Consider the following 12,509-nt stretch of genomic DNA (forward strand, 5'->3'; position numbering starts at 1 on the left):
AGAGGGGCTTAAACACTATCGCTTTATAAGAATTGTAATGACCTGTGCTTGTATGGGTCCTAGCTTGGAGCACCAATATATGTATACAAAACTAAAAGAGAGGAGATACTGCATGGGCACCTTTATGCATCAAAGCATGCAATACAAAAGATAATGTATTAGGCATACAAAGACTAAGTCGAGAGGGAAACAACAAAGTTTTCGATATTGGGTTTAGAGGGGGGGGGGGGGGGGGAGGAAGGGGTGCCACATCACCCTCCATCTTGTGCAAAGCTCTATGGTAGAAGGGCCAATAAGTTGCCACCTACAAAGAGGCGGGGTGCTCTTCCCCATGGAAACTCAAATATTGATTTTTGGCACTCAGGCCAACTACACAGACCCCCTTGGCATCCCCCCAAAAAATCTTAATGATTAATAGACTTGCGCGAGCAAATGAAGCTGAAAAGGGAAATACATGGTTGAGAAAAAGCCTTCTTTTACGTGACAGAGAGGAGTGTTGAAAAAATCATGATCAAGATCCAAAAGATTGGTAGGAATTGAACAAAGGGCAACCAAATCGGAATGTGCCTTCATGTTTGCACTAACCACTAACCCACTCATTGTTGTCACGCAATAGGCTCTCTATGTCACATAAAATTGATAATTTTTTGAGACCCATCAACTTATAGGCCCTAGTACCCTATGGATAGGCCATGTGGTAATAAGAGCAAAATATGATGCCTAAATGTAGAGGTTTTTATAACTAACAACACTCTTATAGTACGAAGCACACTCCGTTTCCGTGACGTGGGGATTATGCGATGATGTAAGCATAGGAGGGTCACTTAAAGAGCTTTTGCCCATTGGTTTCCCAAAAAGTGTGACGAGAAAAAGCTATATGGTCTTGCTTGGAGTTTTTCCTACCTTTAAAGCTATATGGGCTTTCTCGGAGTTTTTCCTACCTTTAGGATTACAAGTCCCTATTCTCAAGCTATATGGTATTTCTCGGAGTTTTTCCTACCTTTAGGTTTACAAGTCCCTATTCTCAAGCGTGGTCCATGCAACAATTCACACCGATCATCCAATTTTGCATACAGATCGTAAAATAAAATAAAATAACAGCGCTGACGACAATTAAAAAATACTAACTAAAATAAAAACACAATAAAGGAGCCCGCCCCTCCTGTCACGTTTCATCACTCCTGGGGATCTTCTTCTTTCTTATGATCCCTTCTCTCGTCCATCCAGAGGCCACACCCACACCCTGCCTGCCTGATTACTCGATATTCAGTCAGTTTCTTGCCAATCCCCGTCATCAAGCCAATCAACATTGCCTGTCTGCCTAGATTTTGCATACATTTTGCTCTCCATCGCCCAATCCCATCTCAGTTTTTGTGGTTGATCGTGCAGGCTGTGAAGCGAACCTTCAAGGACTGAAAAACATCCTTCTATCGCCATTCCTGAGCTGAGGTTTGTCCGGTTTCATGTTTTGGATTGATTTGATGCAATTCTTTCTCTTTTCTCTGTGTTTGCACTTGTTCCTGGTACTACAGGATGCTTGCTTCCTTCTAGAAAATGATTAGGATAGGAAACAGAAAAAGGAGAGGAAGAGGGTATCCTGGAGACAGGGTATGTGCGGACTAGATCAAGGCAGCAGTACGTTTGCATTGTTCTAGAAAATGATTAGGATAAGAATCAGAAAAATGAGAGAAAGAGAGCCATCCTGGAGAAAGGGTATGTGCCAGGCTAGATTATGGAAGCAGGATGTCACCCCTGCCAGCACACAGATCACAGGCAGCAACGATAGAAGGGGCCCATATTTTAAGTAATAAAGTTTTCTTGAATCACTGTAATTCCATCCGCTCGAGTCTTGTATCAAAACGATCTTCCACTGATATTTTGAGCCTATCTCTAGCTAAGCATGCAATTGGGTGCAGGAGTCATTGGGATTGTCGCAATATCATGATTCGAAGAAAGATCTGAAGTTGGATCAAGTCCATTTTCCCTATGTTTAGCCAAGTACTCTAGCAATAATGGCCTGTCCCAAACACGATTGACTATCTGGGTTTGCATAATAGACACCATCCCCTCTTCCTAACGAGGAGGATGTCCATTCCTTAGCATGAGATCTTAAATCTGCACCATATTCCAACCAGACATGGAAATGAAGTCACCTGTTGGAGTTGTCTCACAATGCAGATTCTGTCATCTGAAAGGAGGACGAGATATGCAGTATATTAGTGTCTTGGTAGAAAAGAAGCCAACTTGTGGCCAGTGCATACACCCAGAAGGCCCGGCAGTTGTTCTGTCAACCAAAACTTCTATATGGCTGCTATTGAGATGTTAAACAGGTGAAGCTGATATTCTTACACCTATACTTCTTCAGTGATGGTCCTTACATGTCATATTTTTGAGAAACTGTAGTGGTCCATCCACACATTGCGATCCTTATAGAACCATTGCATATTAGCATGCTTTTGTCTGCTCACTAGGCACTTGCACATATGGAGAGGCTACATTGTGCCCAATTTGTGAGTGTCCCCCTGCCATGGGCTAGGAAAGATGAGGCAACAAATGAATGGCTTCAATTTATCTCTTGGCTTTGGAAAACCATGGCAAAGGCTGTAGACCATACTACAAGTGTGATCTCTGAAATGTTGGAATGTCAGCAATTGTATTGGTGATGGACTCATGCAAGTTTGTCATTGCTGATTGCAATGGTTCCAGGCTATATTCCCTCAGGGAGGATGGTCCACTGTCCTTTATCATTAGGCATAGTGCCAACTTGGCAGTTGGCAGTTTGACGTGGTCAATTATCATATTCATTTGCTAATTGTCATGGCAAGTGAGTCCATGGGCTCCCTTTTGCTGTGATAGTGACATGCGTGATAGTAGCTGAGGTCATAGACAAAGGCCTTGCTTGTGGAAATGAGGATGTTCATGGCAACCAGTCCTACTCATCTTTGGTGAGTTCTTGAACAGGATAGCTGCACCAAACTTTTGAGGCATCTGACAAAGTGGACCAAGGGACATTATTGCAGATGACAGTTCATAGCAACTGCCATTGCTTGGTTAATTTGGACTATTAGATATAGCCATGCTATAAAGTAAAAGATATAGCCATGTTAAGGTAAAAAAGATGCATATGCATTAAATCTTCATTAGTTCATTAAAACAGTCCCAAAATTCAAAGAATAGCAAAGTTTCTGTGTCTTATAATCCAAAACCCTAATTTTGGGAGGATCCACATCTCTAACTAGGAGGCTGTTCAACCACTCAGCTTATCCCTTTTTTGCAGGCTATCACTCCTCTGTAGTTTCCAACCATCAACTCAGGTTGTACAGTGAATTCCAGCCCTTGTGATTACTTCTACATATCTCTCTGGTGGCGCCTACTCTGGTGCTGCCCCAAGTTTCTGTGTTTACTGTTGCAGCAGGCTGCCCTGCTGTTCAGCACCTTAGGCAACAATTTTCAGCCTGCATTTGGCTGCTGTATAGGCTGCCTGACATGTGACTACCCTTTGCCAGCTGTCATCCACCTTTATATTGTTGCAGGTGCCCAGCTGCATACTCTTTTTGGCAGTACACTGACGCTTTTACCAGTTCCAGCCCTCCATATAGCTGCGCTTTGTTTTCTGGTCTGCTACCCTTTCATATTCAGCTCTAACTGGTGGTCACAGACCTCAAGATCTCCAGTGGGCATCACTCTCCAACTACCCCCATTGCTTTGTCTTTGAGCATTTTGCACATTCTTACAATCATTTATAGCATTGATTCATTTACTTTGGAGTTCTCTTTCTTCTCTATTTGTGTTTTGTCTTTTACTATTCTTGTCTTAGTTCTTGTGTTTTAGTTGTATTCGCACATTCTATGCTTGCTTAGTGCAAACCCTATTAGTAGACGTGTGTCTTGTATCATCATCTCTTGCTTGTGAGCCTTAGTTTGAGTTAGATGTTGACATTAGGAGCCCTGACCCCCAGTCTATCATGCGTTTTGACAAAGGAGGCAACTCTTTCCAAAGCATGCACATTTCTTTTTCAGTTGGATTGAGGAGTGTTCACACTGGTTGGTTATTTTCCAGCTCAGTGCATTTTTTTTCTCAATGGGTTTGGACTGTGTTCACTTTGGCCAGGATGATGCAGTCGGCATTTATGATGGTGGTCAACGTTATCATGATTATTTTATTTATGGTGATCAGTTGGCCAGCATTCATGGCTCCTCCAAGTACTAGTCGGCAAGTTTTTGGCACTTTTAGCTATTTATAGTGGTGCCCTCAGGTGGCTAGTCACTTATCTTTGCGGGTTTCAGCAGTGCCCTCATTGACGCCTTGGGCTACATGCAGGGACTGATCAGTCCTCTTTTGTATTCAATTTTCATTCACTTTAGTCTAGATTTTCTCCTTTCATTCTCTTCTTTTATTGTAGTCTTTCTCTTTCCTTCTCTCACCATGTCCATGTTTCCTCTTTTGTTGTGCAATCTCACATGGTATCATGGCCAACGTGAGAACTCAGGGGTTCTATGAAGAGAAGAACACACTCAGCTTGCTGTTTGGAGCAGATTTGCCATGAAGAACACATTTTTGCATTTTTTGGGCCTTCTATGAAGTGTGCGGGACATCTACAACTCCTTGTTGCAGGGTGCACCTAATTTTCCCTTATGGATTACCACTAGTTCGATGCTTTTGATGACTCATATTCAGAGACCGTTCAGTCTTTTGTTAGGCCAATCAAACTGTCACAAAGAGTGACTTGAAGATCGACATTCAAAACTTTGTTCTCACTTTGACTGATTGAGAAGATCACAACCCCCTTATCCCTCCCTTGCTTCTCTACATCTTTTCACATCTATAAAAAGAAGGCTGGCCAGCCCCTTAGCTTATCCCTTTTTTGCAGGTTATCACTCCTCTATAGATTCTAGCCATCAGCCCACATTATTTAGTGGCTGTCTAGCCCTCATGGCTATTGCTACATCTCTCTCAGCTAGCGTCTACCTTGTTGCTATGTTTATTGTTGCAGCAGACCACTCTGTTGTCCAGCACCCTAGAGAATAGTTTCCAGCCTGTGTTTGCCTGCTGCATAGGCCGGCAGCATCTCTGACTACCCTTTGCCAGCTATTGTCCAACTTCATGCTGCTGCAGGTGACTGGCTGTGCACTCTTTTGGGCAGGACATTGCTGCATTTACCGATTCCAGCCCTCCATACAACTGTACTTTGGTCTCCAGCTTGTTGTGCTTTTACATTCAGCTCCGACTGGCAGTCACAAACCTTGGGATCCATCTTCAGTAAAGGTTACTCTTTGACTACTCCCATTTCTCTACCTTTGAGCATTTTGTACATTCTTACATCCATTTACAACATTGGTTCATTCACTTTAGGGTTCTCTTTCTTCTTTCTTTGTGTTTTTGTCTTTGCGTTTATTTTGTTCTTGTGTTTTAGTTGTGTTTATAGTACATATATTTTGTGTTTTCTTAGTGTAAACACATGGGATTTATGTATATAGTTTTCTTTGCTTTGGAAAAAAAACATCCATAGTCATAATTTTTCACATTAAAAGATTGCTAGATTTGTATTAGATATGGAACTCATGTGTGCCTAGTAGGCTATAGAGAGAGAGAGAGAGAGAGAGAGAGAGAGGGAGCTTTTGCAAGCACACAAGTTGAATAGATTGATGTGATAGTTTGTGATGATATTACAAGTGAGATAGGGCCTGAATATATAAGCTGAGGTATCCATCTACACCATTGACCTTTATTTAATGCTAAGTGGTATAAAAGGTTTTCACACCTAAACATGCACTTTAACACACAATAGTGTGCGTTTACACATTGGGATAAATAAATGTAACAATTTGAATGGTCAATTCATTGCACAAACAAAAAGAAGAAAAAAGCTGTAGAGAGTTAAAGAACTCAAGAAGAATATGCTCGGAAAATGGAATCCATATAAGTGAATGGATGAGGAGGGAGCCTGCCTATATTGATGTCCAAGATTAGGGCAGCCAGCCTTAGCCCCCTTTGGCATAAACCACATAAATTGCCCACTTAAGCACAAACTCTAACCCATGAGTATATAATTTGCTAACACCCTCTCTCAAATCATAGGTGATCAGTAGAATACAATATACAATGATAGTGAGTCATCATAGTACATACAACAATGACACATAGATAAGACTATGGATACCCAAGTAGTGGGTGATCAAGCCATCACCAAGGTGCCTCGAAAAGACACTCATGTTGATGTTGATTGTACCAATCCTTGAAAACAAAAAGTAGCCATAGTAGCTCTTAATATGTGTTATGAACTAGCTTCGTGGAAAGCATATCATGACTATGGATTCCCTACTTTAGCCAAATTGCCAAAGTGTCTCTTCATATGAGCTCAGACTAGGAGCAAAGGCCACTCTCTATCAAACAAAATAGCTTATTATGAACCTAGGTCAATCCTAGCTCCAAGATTTTAAAACTCGCTAGACTTCAATGAGTGTGGGAAGCCTTGGTCTGAGTCCATTGCACTTGCATATCAATGAGGCTAGGGTACCCTTCCCCCCCCCCCTCACACAGCCCCTCAAGCACTGAGGGTTGTGAGCAATGCTAGTACTACTAGGCCTCTAAGGGAGAGGAGGAGGCCTTTACAACCTTTCCTTCTCAATAGAAGATAAGCCCTTTGAAGCCTTGGTCTTCCCCTTGGATGGAGGATTAGAATCAGAATTAGAATCTAGAGATGATCATGATTGTTTGGAGAGTCCTTTATCTTCTTTTTCTTTTTCTCTCGCTTCTTCTGTATTGTTGCTAAATCCTTGTGACCCCTTTGGAGATACCCCTTCTTGCCACAATGATAATGTTGAGTCTTTGTCATCTTCTCCTTGTGCTGTCCCTCTCTGAAGCTATATAAGCCTCTTGGTGGCTACCATATCGCGATGGAAGCCTCACTTGTAAATGCAAAGAAGTCTCATGCTCAAGCAACATGGAGAGCATATGCTCAAAATTGATAGGGGTTGCCAATATCTGAGCTTGTAAGGCCTTGGCCATGCCACAAATTTTGAAGAAAGCTTGTAGAGAACAGACTCCACAAGGTGTGTACTGGAAGGGCGGACCATGTGTCAACAGTTGATCTTGTATTAAGGGTCACTTGAAGAAGAAATGATTGAATTATATTAGTCACCTGAAGAAGAAGAAAGGATTGAATTATACAGTTGATCTTGTATTAAGGGTCACTTGAAGAAGAAAGGATTGAATTATACTAGTCACCTCGAACTTAATAGTCTGTAGGTGACCATAGAGGGTCATAGCTCGCATGGTCGACAAAGCATTGTACATAAGTTGTAGCTTCTCCCACATACCTAAAGTCATCCTCAGGATGTAATCTCCAAAAGGACCTCTTTAGAGATACATTTGAGAATAGTAGAGTAGACACAAGCATCATTTGTTTCCAAAGTAAGAAGTTCCTCCTTGTAGTTGTTTCTATCCCAATCAGTTAGAATATGATTTGGCATCCAGGGACACAAGATGGGTCTTGAAACAATATAGCATAGGTGCTTTTGCACATGTCAAGCTTTCATCACAACACTTGGGTGAGATAGTTAGATCACTCAAGCTTAGAGGTTGAGAGAGAGGTAGTTGTGAAGATAAGCTAGGGTTTGAATTGAGAAAACACAGATTGTATGAACATGACTAAAACACAATTACTCAGACAATAATGCAGAAACCATAAATGCAAAATGCAAAATTTAGAAACAAAAAGACAAACACAAGTGGAGAAAAAGAGAACTTTGAAGTGAACGAATCAATGTTGTAAATGACGGAAAGAGTTTATAGAATGTTTAAAGGTAGAGCAATGAATATTGTCGGAGTGTGACATCCATTGGAGACGGACCTGAAGTGTTGGAACTGCCAATTAGAGCTGAGAGAGTGCTAAATGTGGAAGGGCAATAGTCTAATCACCAAATTGCATAGGTCTAGAGGCTGAAATCTGATAAACGCAGCAGCGCACCATCCATTGGAGGTTGAAAGCTAGTCATTGGAGTTGTAGATAGTAGGAGTGATGTGTGCTGAATCCTAATGCAGGGTGGCCTGCAAAACAGCAGAATGCAGGCTGTTGACTGACTCTTGAATGCTGATGTGGTAGTACGGATAGGCCTACAGCAAAATACAAACGTCTAGGCCCTCTTGGCAGCAAGGTGGTAGTAGTAGAATGGATGTCAAGTGTTGTAGATGATGTGGCTGCAATTGGTGAATGGTTGGATAGTAGATGGGCTAGGGCTGAAGGCTGAAAGTTGGGCACCAAGAGGAGCAAAGGATGTGCGAATTGATGTGACTTGCAAAAAAGGATAGGCTGAATGGTGGGAAGCTTGTCTATTTATAGATGTAGAAGGATCGTGCTAAATTAGGGTTTTGCTTATGAGACATGGAAACTCTATAGGACGGTGCATTGTTTAATGAAACTTTTGGTAATTTACATGTTTTGGGGCTCTTTTAAAGAGCTAATCAATTTGTAATGCATTTTTAGCTCAACACCTCCTCTTAGGCCAAAAATTGGAACCAAGAAGGGATTGGAAAGAAAGCTCAAGCCCATTTGTTCCATCCCAAAGTAGCCATGGCATTTGACAAAGGGTACACTTTGGCTGCCCAATGGCCTACCAAGACTAGAGAGGTGATGATTTTCTTACCAAGGGAGCCCAAGTAATCTCTCAAAGAGGCCAGGGCATCGGACAAAGGGTGCTTGTTGGTTGTCTAGTGGCCTATCAACACTTGCAAAGGTGGATGGAACCACATTGAACCTTCTTTTTTTTGGGAGAATAGATGGTTTGTAGCTTGTCAAGTAAATTTTCCCTGTGGGGAAGAATAAAAAGGGATGGTTATATTCAACATATCACAAAATAGACAAGCTATCTTGACCACTCAAGGATGTCTATGACAAGGGAAAAGGGAGAAGAAGTATGTAGGTATGGTGGTAAGGTGGTGAAAGAACCACTGGTAGAAACAACTAAGGATCTGCTTAGGGGTGGTGAAAGAAGTATGTAGGTATGGTGGTAAGGTGGTAAAAGAACCATCGGTAGAAACAACTAAGGATCCACTTAGGGATACTTTGCACAATGAGATGTAGAGAGTAATGCTACACGATGAGAATGTGCATGTAGTAGGTGCCACTTGGACGGTGTCCCTCATGGGAAAATTGTTCACTTGCCCGAGCACCCTTTTACAAAGATGATTATGCAATGCAAAGGGGAGATACAAGAGGAAAGGAAGGCCGATGTTGAGGACAAATATTGAAACCTATAGAATACTAGGAAAGGAAAGGAATCCCCTCTCAACCATGGATGATGATGTTGAAGGAGGAAGAGGAGCTTGATGTCATCTTTGTGTGGTGTCGAGAACCATGAAGAAGGATGTGGATTAAGCATGCGAGCTGGAGAATCTAGGGAGAAGCTACCACTATAATAGCATCAAGAGATATTGCAAGATTCATCTTGGGATGGGAAGTCTCCATGTTGGTAGAAGAGCTGTGAGAGTGCACAACAGAAAGGTACGGAAACATGGAGAGAGAAACAAAGAGGTCTGCAAGAAAAGAATAATGAAATCTGCACCAAACAAGAAAGAATGCTAATACAAATGGGAAAGTGGAAGGAGAGTGATTAGTCCTTGCATGCAGCCCACAACATCAGTGAGTGCACCAAATCAGGCTAATGAAGATGGCAGCACCACGCATGGAAGAGACGAGAGTGTTAGTGTGTGTACCTGCAAAGGAGGACAGAAGATTGGAGAGGATGAATGATTGCCAAGTGGGGGGTCGGCTATAAATAGTGATAAAAGCCCAAAACTAGCCGACTTGCATCTGCAAGTGTCATAAATGCTGGCTGACCAGCATTTAATACTGGTTGCACTTTGGAATATGCCAAAAAAAACGAGGTGGCCACAAAAACAAAACCCAATCGGCGGGGACAATGTTCAACAGGTGGAGGTAGACTAGGAAAAGCAAAAACTAGCCTAGAAGTGCAAATAGGAAGCCGACAACTAAAGGATCATAGAAAGGCATGCTCAAGTAGAGATGCCTCCTCCATCAAAACACATGGTAGACATGCCGTAGCTCTTAATGTCCTAGTTTGACTTAGATTGAGGCTCATAGGTAGGAGATGACAAGGTATGACAATCATGATTGCTAACACCCCCTCTCAAATTCTAGATGTGACGGAAGGCCAAAGAAGAAACAGATCTTGAGGTTGCAAGAGGAATGCCAATGTTGATGAAGTTTGTCAATGTAGACTGCCAATGAAGGAGCTCCTCACAATCTTGGAAAACCCCCTTTGAAACACTAGGGGTGAGGAAATTTAAGCCACATCACTGAGATCATCCCTCTTTGAAAGGGATGGGGGTTACGAGGGAACCATCGGAGGAGGTGGGGGTTGGGAAGGAACTTGTGGAATAAATGGTGCATAAGTGGGAACGAGTGTAGCAATAGACTAATGTGGAAGACCCTGCATCATAGAAGGGGAATGGAGCTTGTAAAGCCCTCTCTCCTACCAATGTGTCAATAAGATAGCTCTTGTAAAAGAATCCTCAATAACAATGGCATGCTTAGTGAAAATCACACGGGTGCCAAGCCTCGTAAGGCCATAAAAAGATATGAGTGGAAAGCCCAAGTTCAGAACATGTAGGTCTTCCAAAAGGGAGCACGACTTGTGGTTGAGTAACAAAGGAAAACTGCTAACACCACTAATAGGCACTGACACAATGTCACCAACAGTGGCTGAACCCTCGGGTGGACGGAGATATGTAACAAATCACCTCATGGAGTCATATGACTCGAAGCACTCCACCAACCAAGGTTGCTCAGAAAACTCGGCAGCCACCACTGAAGGAGGCTCCTCTACCAAAGAGTGGATATGAAGAAACATTAACTCATGGGTAATAGTGGATGTAGAGGTAGTAGAAGGCTCCATTGTAGATCCACCCTTCCCTCTTGAATGAGGGTGAGGGTACTTCTTCCAGCATTTCTCCTTAGGATGTGTCCCCTTCCCACAATGTGGGCACGTCGGCTTTGCTGAATCGGAGTCACAGCTCGAAGAACTTTCTTGCTTCTTTGCCTTTGCCTTTGACTTGTTCTTCTTCTTCTTCCCTCCTCTTGATCTTGCAACAAAGGCTTTAGTGGAGTTGGATCCACTAGCATTGACCTCTTTGAGGCGCTTGTCATGCTCCAAGACAAGTGGTGACAACTTCTCCCATAGAAGTGTCTCGTGGGTCCTCGATGTGAATAGGCTAGTGTAGAAGACATCAAACCAAGGAGATGGCAGCTGAGTAAAGAGGATCATAGCCATGTTGTCAAAAGATACCATTTGACCAAGAGAGGCAAGCTCACCCCTCATGTCCTCCATCTTAGTGATGTGCTTTATGGAAGAGGAGTCATCGATATTGAGCATCCACAACTTCCTCTCAAGGGAAATCTTATGGGAAAATGTCTTTTGTTGATAGAGAGATGCAAGCTTGCTCCACACTTCCGTTGCAGTCTTCAACCTACGAACATGAACAAGGATAGAATCCTACAAACTCATAAAGAGGAAGGATCTGGCCCTAGAATTGAGTCAATCCCATAGGGCTATGCGATCCATAGATGTCCCATTAACGGGATTCTCCTTAGGATAAGGGATAGGTTGAGAAACAAGTTCCCAAAGATCGAAGGAGTCCAAAACTCACTCCACCTTATCAGACCATAGGGAGTAGTTGGAGTCCTCCAACCAGTCCTCTTTGGGCAGTGAAGGAAGTATGGGTACCTGAATAGAGGATACCAAAGGATTCATCTTCACTTCAGATAGAGTCTTTTGTGATAGATGAATAGAAGGCGGATGGGTTCAAATAGGAGAGTCCTCCCTCCGACAATACTCGCAATAACAATTATACTTTCGGTCAGAGGAGTGTGGAGAACAACGATGTCCATTTGAGTCATGAGAGCCTGAAAACGGAAAAGACATCTTCCTCTTCTACAATCACCCACAAAAGAAAACCTGTGTGTGGCTATAGACAATCCCAAAACAGAAGGAAATGGCTACATGATACCAATATCTTGATATAGAAGGTCCACCTGTAGGGAAAAGATTGTTACCTGCACCAAAAGGATGCAAAAACACAAAGCTTTGATGGAGAGGCTGTCGCCTAAGGGTGGAGACTACCACTTGGTGGAGGGGAGCAGTCATTTGCAGCTAGAAGGCTGCGTTTTTAGCAAAATGATGATCGGAAACTGCCACCTGGTACTTATGGAAGGTCGTCTCCACACAGAAGTAGTCAACTAGGCTCTAGATGATGTCACTCCTACATAAAATCTTTAGAGATCCCTGTGTTTGCAGCAAACGCAAGGGTGAATATCTGCGTTTTGGATGTGGATGTTCTCCACTGCAAGTATCAGAATCTTTGTCTCTTTGTTAGAAAAGGATATCGTACTCTGATACCATGTGAGAGTGCGCAATGGAAAGGAATGGAAACACAGAGACCAAGGAACAAAGAGAGATTGCAAGAAAAGGAGAACGAAATAAGCACTGAAT

General features: G+C 42.6%; 1 protein-coding gene across 1 annotated transcript in view; it reads left to right on the forward strand.

Moving 5' to 3' along the window:
• The first annotated feature begins 1,172 nt into the window (after window positions 1–1,172).
• The window catches only part of LOC148022856 (putative phosphoglucomutase, cytoplasmic 1), a 66,592-nt gene continuing 55,255 nt past the window's right edge, over window positions 1,173–12,509 (forward strand). Inside the window, exons 1-2 of the mRNA XM_087695773.1 lie at window positions 1,173–1,269; window positions 1,390–1,449. The gene's annotated coding sequence lies outside the window, so the exon portion shown is untranslated. The remainder of the gene's footprint in view (window positions 1,270–1,389; window positions 1,450–12,509) is intronic.

Source organism: Lygodium microphyllum, chromosome 16 (genome assembly GCF_053477565.2).
Source record: "Lygodium microphyllum isolate KBCC chromosome 16, Lygodium_microphyllum_v1.1.10, whole genome shotgun sequence".
NCBI classification, from domain to species: Eukaryota; Viridiplantae; Streptophyta; class Polypodiopsida; order Schizaeales; family Lygodiaceae; genus Lygodium; species Lygodium microphyllum.